The following is an 8524-nucleotide window of genomic DNA, read 5'->3' on the forward strand; positions in this document are numbered from 1 at the left end:
ATGAAATATTTTTGTGTGTAATTGTAATTTGAATTGTTTACAATAGGGTACAAAAGATGAGACATGGACTAAATTGTAAAGAAATGATTATATGTGTTAAATGTGCTTGAATGAACATATTAGAGGATAGGAGACAATTGACATGCCAATAGGCTTATTTGCGCTCTTGTACGTGTTCAACACTTTTGTGCTCTCTGATTAGCACTTCGGTCCTCTTTGTTATATGATGTAGTTATATGATAAACTCACCTTATCGTTGTGAAATGTTATGTCAAGCAAATTGTATCAAGTTAATTAGTTTGATACGTTTAATTGCAAATCAAGACAAGTTATCATTTTAACACATATGAACTTACTAAGCATTTGAAATGCTTACCTAGTTGTTTTCCCTTTTTTTGTAGATTGTCGGTTTGCAGAATGCGTCAACCGGATCACTTCGAAGCTCACACTATCCTGCTATTGACTCGGTAGACTTTTTTTCATTTTAATCTCGGTTATGTGGCATGTACATAGGTGTTATATATATGAGTTTTCTTGAAAATGATAGTTTGGTTTGAATCTTAGTTAATGGTTAAATTTGAGAAAGTTAATGTTCATATTTATATTTGTGTATGTTTGGTAATATGTTAAGCTATAAATATGGTACATGAATGAAAAATTTCTTGATGAATTGATATGGTATATGGGGGTATGGAATATCTTAAAAGCATGATGAAATAAGTTGAATTTGGTTAGGTTCGATTGATAAGTTAATGTAAAATTGTGGAATGGTTGCATTGGATAATTTTTGTAAGTGGTTAAGTACATGAATTGGAATGGTTTTGGTTAGTTTCTATGTGGGTATAAGTGTGCTTTTAAGCACCCTTTGAGAGTGTTGATATCTTGGCATGAAAGGGGTACCAAAATACAAGTTTTTGACATTTTTGGCTTAGAGGTATCAATACCTTAGAAAGGGATACCAATACATTGGTGATCTTTATTAAAATTTTAAACATCGAACATAAAAATGGTATTGATACATGGATAATGTATCAATACCTTGCAAAAGGTATCAATACTTTATGCCTGCTGTCAATACTTTTGTTTTTAATTCAATTTTTCTAAAACAACGAAGCTTAAAATGGTATCTATACCTATATGAGGTATCGATATCTATTCTAAAAACTCTGAAAACATTGCAATTTGGTCCTATTTCATGCTTGAGCCTAAAAAGAGATTTCGTAAGCTTGATTAAGGCTTAGATTTAATTGTGTATCATAATATCTAGGTGTTTATGACATGATTGAATATGTGAATGATTTATTTATGGTGTATTTGGTTTGAAATTTTAAAAATTGTTCCCTATTTGGTTTCAAGTTAACTTTAAAGCATTTGTATGCTCGTATAAGACCAGGGAAAGAATATCTATGGTATTCAATGTTGTATTGTTGTTGATTGCATGAATGATGAATTTACAGTGAATTTGTCAGTAGTTGCTCCGACATTGAATGTAACATCCCATAACTCAGACCTAGCGATTGAGTCGGGTGAGGGATGTTACATTTAATGGTATTAAAGCTATAGGTTTAACTGATTCTCAACTAAATCAAGCTTGGATTTTAGTTTAGAAATACATGCCACAATAACCTGTGATAGTGTGATGTCTTCTAATCCGAATTGACTCTTTTTTTCATATAGATAATTTATGTCCACTGAATCAAATTGTGTCGTATCTGATAAAGTAGAAAGTAATGTTTCTGCTTTTGATCAATGAGTTGTTTTTAGTTTGCTCGTTCCACAAGGGTGACCTGTCATCAAATGTAATAGTCAATTTTCACACTTAAGGAGCTTGTTTTCTATGTAATTTAGGATTTTATATTTCATTTTTGGTAATTAGACTTTAGGATTAAATATTAATAAAATAAGTTTTTAACACAATTTATAAGTGTTGTGACCCAATAGGTCGACACGAGCCTTAGGCAGTACTAATATGTTCAATTGAGTGTGTAGGATGAAGATTTAAAGGCCCAATTGACATGGAAGCAAGGGATGAGTGATGCACAAGCTTCCTAGAACGTCAAAGCACAAAACGAATGACTAAGGCAGAAATTACATATCGTGTCACATCATAGACTTGGTATGGCGCAACATAGGTCAACGTGCTGCCCAAGTATACCGAGGCTATTTTCGTCTACACAATAAAATTTATATGAAGACTTAAGGCATGCTAAAGACCTAATTTGGGCTGCCAACACTTTTATAAATAAGACATTAGGGGTTTGATGTAACTAATTCATCCTAAACACAGTAAAAAATCCTAGTAGTTTAGGAGTAGGAATAGATTAATTTTCTTTCAGCTTTTCAATAACTTAGTTGTTTTTTCTCTTGGAATCAGTTTTGATCCAAGAGTTTATTTATATTATTCAAGTATTTTAGTTTATCTTTTCTTGCATTCGATTTATTTCTTTATTCCAATCAATCAATTTGCTACTTTGTTCTCCATTCGATATCAAATTCTCGATTATTTAAATCTATTTTCTCTTTCAAATCAATTGTGTTCTTCACATGATTTATTCAATTGAGATAGAGATTATGAATAACATGAGTGACTAAATACCTTAAGGGAGATTAACAAGTGGATGGGAATGTGATTAACGGAGGATTTAGGGTTTTCTCGAGAGGTTTAATTGGTATAAATTACATGTTTTTAAACCCTAGGCCTAGAAACCCTAAGAAGTTCTCATAGGCTAGACGAGGTCGGGAGATAAGTCGAACTGAGTAAATCATAATTTATCCTGGTTGAGAAAGTGAGATCAGGAGATAAGCGAGTATCAACCAATCGATTAGTTAATTAGATGTTAGGAGGTAATTATTGGTTAATCAATAGCTAATCCACCCTAATTCGAAGTTAATTACAAGCCTTGAAGCGAGTTAATCTTCTTAATTGGTTTATTTATTATTATCGTTTGTTTAACTTTCTTATTTTTTTGTTATTTAATTTATCTCATCAATTTATTTTATGGTTCATCGTAATATAGGAATTAATTACTACTACTTAGACTTATTATTGTAAAAACATTTTCATAATTTATTCCATCCTTTATTGGGTATGATCCTCGGATTACTTCTAAGAATTTCGTTGTACTAACATATTAAAATTTGACTCGTGCACTTGTAGACAACGTCATTCTAAATTCTTATATATTTTTGGTGTTATATTTTACTATAAACGATAACTCGTCTATAGGTGGTCAAGTTGTTAGCATCATTGCTAGGGAGATTTCAACAATAAATCTTGAAAATAATTTTTTACAAATATTAAGATAAGTAGGAAAGTTAAAACCTATAGATACAATATTTAATTTTTTTATTTTTATTTTCTTTTTAAGTCGCTTATGACCTAAAGCTTTAGTACTCCAACCAAACCATACCTAGATCCAGAGCAACTACTCAAACGTAACCGTCCAACAATGAATATCGATCCACCTGTAGTAATTAACTGACACTAAGGAAATAATCGAGAAAAAGTCCCAATGGCTTAGTGGACGTTGTGCGAGTACGCCTTATCTACACTAGACGTGGTGCAAGGAAGCATAGAAAGGTAAAAAATTAACGCAAATAATTTCGAGATAAAGGCAGACATGATTCAAATGATCTAGAATACACTACAATTTAAAGGAAACATGGTGGAATACCTCAACTAGCACTTGAAGCTGTTCTTGCAAATTTGTGACACCTTCAAGTACAACGGGGTATCCGATGATGCTATGCGTCTTTGGTTATTCCCATTCTCATTGTGTGACAATGTGGCTGATTGGTTGGATTCGTTAGAACCAAATTCCATTACCACGTGGAACGATTTAGTGGAAAAATTTCTCTACAATTTTTTCTCGATTAGTTGAACCATTCAGCTCTAGCGAAAGATTACCAACTTTAAACAATACGAAGGTGAGACACTGTACGAGATGTGAGAGCATTTCGAAACAATGCTAAGGAAGTGCCCACACCATGGATTGCAAGTGTGACTCCAGATCTAGATATTTTAAAATGCTATTAATGGACACATTAGATCTAACCTAGTGGGAGCATCTGATGAGTCTCTCATGTTTCATACGTACGAAAGAGGATATAAAATCATTGATGATATGTCCATGAATTCATACATGTGGCCTAATGAGAGATTCATGTGCCAATCCAAGCCTCCAATTGTAAAAGCTGTGAAGGAAGGGAATGACGATGATCGATTCCAACGAATCCTAGAGAAGCTTAACCATTTGGAGATGCTAGTCAAGCCAACGAAAATGGAGCCACATTCAGAAAACCAATCGGAGGAGGCGAGCTACATAGTTAATAGGGGTCGAGAGCCCTATTCAAATATCTACAATACCGGTTGGAGGGATCATTCGAACCTTAAATGGAGAGGCAACCAAAGAGGTGCGAATCAAGCGTATACTCGACAAAATTCTCCTTACCAACCTCTACCATTGCAACGAAGAGACGTGGGAAACGACCATGCTGCGTGTGATTAAAGATTTGACCGGTTAGAGGGAGAAATGCAAACTATAAACATGAACATACGACAAGTCCAAGCTCTGTGTGGACGACTCGAATCTTGAATGGAATCTCTGCAACAAAACAATCCAGCTAATGACAATGTTTCAAAGAAAGGTCAAAGCCTCCTGATACGAGTCACAAAAGCCCAAATTCTTGAAGGCGAGGCCCAATAAGCAAATTCCCAGCCTAATCAAGAAATCCATCCATACTTAGTTGAAAATCAGGCCAAATTGTCAAAGTGGCCCAAGTTGTAAAGTTTTATTTTTATTTTTATTTATTTATTTATATATTTACTTAGTTTAAATTTTTATGTCAATATTCAGTCCAAGAGTCCCAGATAAAATGACCTTTGACCAAATTTCCATATTAAAATAATTAGGAGTTTTTTTATTTTAGTTTTCTAATTAGATTAGGACTAGTTATAAGGCCTATTTAAAGGCATGGCTGTCCACCTTGTTAAACACTTATCATTATTATTAAAATTTCAGATTTGTTGAGAGCAGAATTTTCTTTGAGTTTTCTCCAAGATTTCTCTCTTGAGTTTTCTTTAGAAGTTGTTTTAACAATCTTGTGATTGTGGGAGCCATCTTCAACCTTCTTCTTGCCATTGATATTCTTTGGAGGGGAGATTAGAGCCGTTTGAAGGGAGTTGTGAGATCTTTCGAGATTTCAAGGCTTCTTAGGACTTATCTTTTAATTTCTTACTGTCAATTCTTTCTTTATTTCTACTTGTGCTAAATCATTATCTAATCTATTTTCTGTTCTTATTGTGTTTTCAGCCTTTTTCTATCTTAAGGAATCAGCCCAAAAATCCCCAATTTCTAGGGTTTTTCCATACTCTTTTTGGGTGAAATTAGATTGTCGAAATTTGGGAAAAACTATCTTGGTGTTCAATTGGGCAGAATCACAATCTCCTTGAGGGTTTCAAGAACCCTAACACTTATTTCTATTCTCAATTTGATTCTTTGCTGATTTGGGGATTTTATTTCAGATCTGGAAATTCAAAGTTCTAATCTTTTAATTTTTCTGTTTCGTTTCGGATCTGATTGTTTAGGGTTTTCGTAGGAGTTTCCCGTGACTTGGCAACTCAATCTTGGTCCGCGCGCAACCCCGTATCACCTCCCTAGTAATATGCAGAACAACCCATCGGAGAGATGGTAAGGATGACATAAAGGTGATTACATTGTGATCAGGCAAAACATTAAAACTACCAATCACGCCCATCTATGATGAGGAGGAGGTTCCTAAAGAGGTCGATGAATCTATGGAAGAGGAAGAAGCCGAGCACCACAAGCCAATTGAAAAGGTAGTCGAGTCGATGCCTAATCCTGTAATCTCAATTCCTAGCACAATGAAGAGACCTTTCTCGACAAGATTAGAGGATAAGCAAAAAAGGGATGAGGCAGATTTTGTAAGCTTTCTAAATTTGTTTAAATCCCTTAATGTCAATCTGCTGCTCTTAAAGCTAACTGACAAAATTCTGAAACATGTAAAATATTTAAAGGATATCATGAAACATCATAGGAAAATGAAAAAGGACGAGCACATTGACATTGATGCCTCATGTAGCACACTAATTGTTAAGAAGATAACCCCAAAATTAAAATATTTGGGTAGTTTTACAATCCCAATAGAAATAGGGGATAGGCATATTAGCAAAGCCCTTTGTGATTTAAGGGCTAGTATAAATTTAATGTCTCTATCAATTTATCGAAAACTCATACTCGGGGATCTCAAAAATACCTCGATAACGCTACAACTAGCCAATAGATCCTTGGCGCATCCAAAAGGTGTACTTGAGGATGTATTAGTTAAGGTGCGAGAATTTATAGTACTCGTCGATTTCATAGTCTTCAACTTTGAGGAAGATCGAGAAATCCCCATTTTGTTGGGTAGGCCATTTTTAGCCACTTCTAAATTGACAATCGATCTTGAGTGGAATGAGTTTATTATAAAAATCAATGACGAGATAGAAGTGTTTAAATGCGGCCGGAATTCCCAAAATGAAGGATTGCTTAGGGAATAATGTTACTATTTAATTTAATCCCTAACAGTCTTGGTTAAGGGCATTTCCCGAGTTGTACAAGTGTAGGTGCTCACAAGATGAAAGAACGAGATAAATGGCGAGAATCTAGTGGAAGAAGGAGCAACTAGAAGAACAGAGACAGGCGAGACCGACAATTGAAGTCTAACACCCTAAGACGTCTTGGTTGCCGAAATAGGGTTACGGAGTATTACAGCATAAATCAAGTTATATATCATCATTAAACCATTCAAATATTAAATTAAATATCAATATTCAAACCACATATTAAGCATAGTATAAATACATTTACAAGCCTTAAATCAAGCTTATGAGACTTTAAAAATAGTTTAGGAACATTCAAGGACTAATTTGAAATAAGATAGAAAGTTTTAGAAAATTTTGAAAAAATTGAAAATAGGGGTCACACAATTATGTAGCCAAAATGTGTGGCATAGCTCAGGTCGTGTAGCTCAGGGACATTATCGTGTGGCCAAACCATGTAACAAACTGTGTCTGTGTAACTCAAAGTCACACGACCGCGTCGCCAGGCCATGTACCTCACTGTGATCGTGTAATTCAGGGTCACACGACCGTGTCACCAGGTCATGTAACTCTTTGTGATCGTGTGGACTACCCTGCACCTGAAAATGAAAATGACACACGGTTGTGTGGAGTGACCGTGTGCGACACATGACTGTGCGGCAGCCCGTGTGTACCTAAAATAAAACAAGACAAATCACTACCCGTTTCTTAGGTACCAAGCCAGACCAAAATGATTCATTTACATGACTTCAAAACACATTCAAAGAAGCTTAAAACATGCCAAAAACATTCAACCTAAGTACCTAACCAATAGACCCTCAATGGCACCATATTTTATACACCAACCAATTTACATTCAAAGCTCGCAAATACTTACTTTAAACACATGCCAAACTTATAATTCATCCATACCATTCATTACTACTACCACCATAATCTAGTCATCCACAAGTAGCATAAACCAAAATGTCCAAAACACATACATGAGGACCTTTACAAGCCAAATACCAAAGGCATGTATACAAATGAGCCAAAATATAATTAAGACAACATCATTCAAATATAAGATGTATCACAAGTAACAAGCATCCAAAACAAATATAAGACACCTATTGCATGCCATATAACCTAAAGATAACTTGTTAAAATCTACCAATAGAGCTCTGGATAGTGTGATCTTCAGGTTGATCCAATCACCCAATTCCACAAAGCATTATCTATAAGGAAACATAAAAAAATGACACAAGTAAGCTTCAATGGAGCTTAGTAAGTTCAACGATTGAAACGACAAAACTTATCGTATAAACATATCAATCACACAAAAATAATTAATAAACAATAATCCCGTCAACCACAATCATTCAACAGGTGAGTCTTTAAGTTTATAAACATATCAATCACACAAAAATAATTAATAAACAATAATCCCGTCAACCACAATCATTCAACAGGTGAGTCTTTAAGTTTATACTCATATTGTATAATCTGGTCAATTAAACTAGATCATTCAATATCAACTCATTTTACACATTCAGAAGATCATGTAGTCATTCGTAAGATTAAATAACGAATCATATAACCATTGAAAACCTTCCTGATGAATGATATAAACAAATTCAGATATGCGGTTAATCGTCTAGAAAACACCAGAATGCTCAAACGAGCCTAACCAACCGAGAACACACTTGGGCACCAAGTGCCTAGCCTGTAGGCTAACATCCCTCCATAACACACCTGGGCACTAAATGCCAAGCCCAAAGGCTTTACATTCGCCCCTGGTAACACACCAGAATCACTGTAAAAATAACACAATAGTCTGCAATAAATGCTGGACTTCGGTATACTCAGTGGACAGTAACAAATCAATAATCACCATTTCATCATAAGTCAAACCTGTACCGCATGCAATAAAAACCTATTGGC

The sequence above is a fragment of the Gossypium hirsutum genome, chromosome D06 (assembly GCF_007990345.1).
Source record: "Gossypium hirsutum isolate 1008001.06 chromosome D06, Gossypium_hirsutum_v2.1, whole genome shotgun sequence".
NCBI lineage: Eukaryota > Viridiplantae > Streptophyta > Magnoliopsida > Malvales > Malvaceae > Gossypium > Gossypium hirsutum.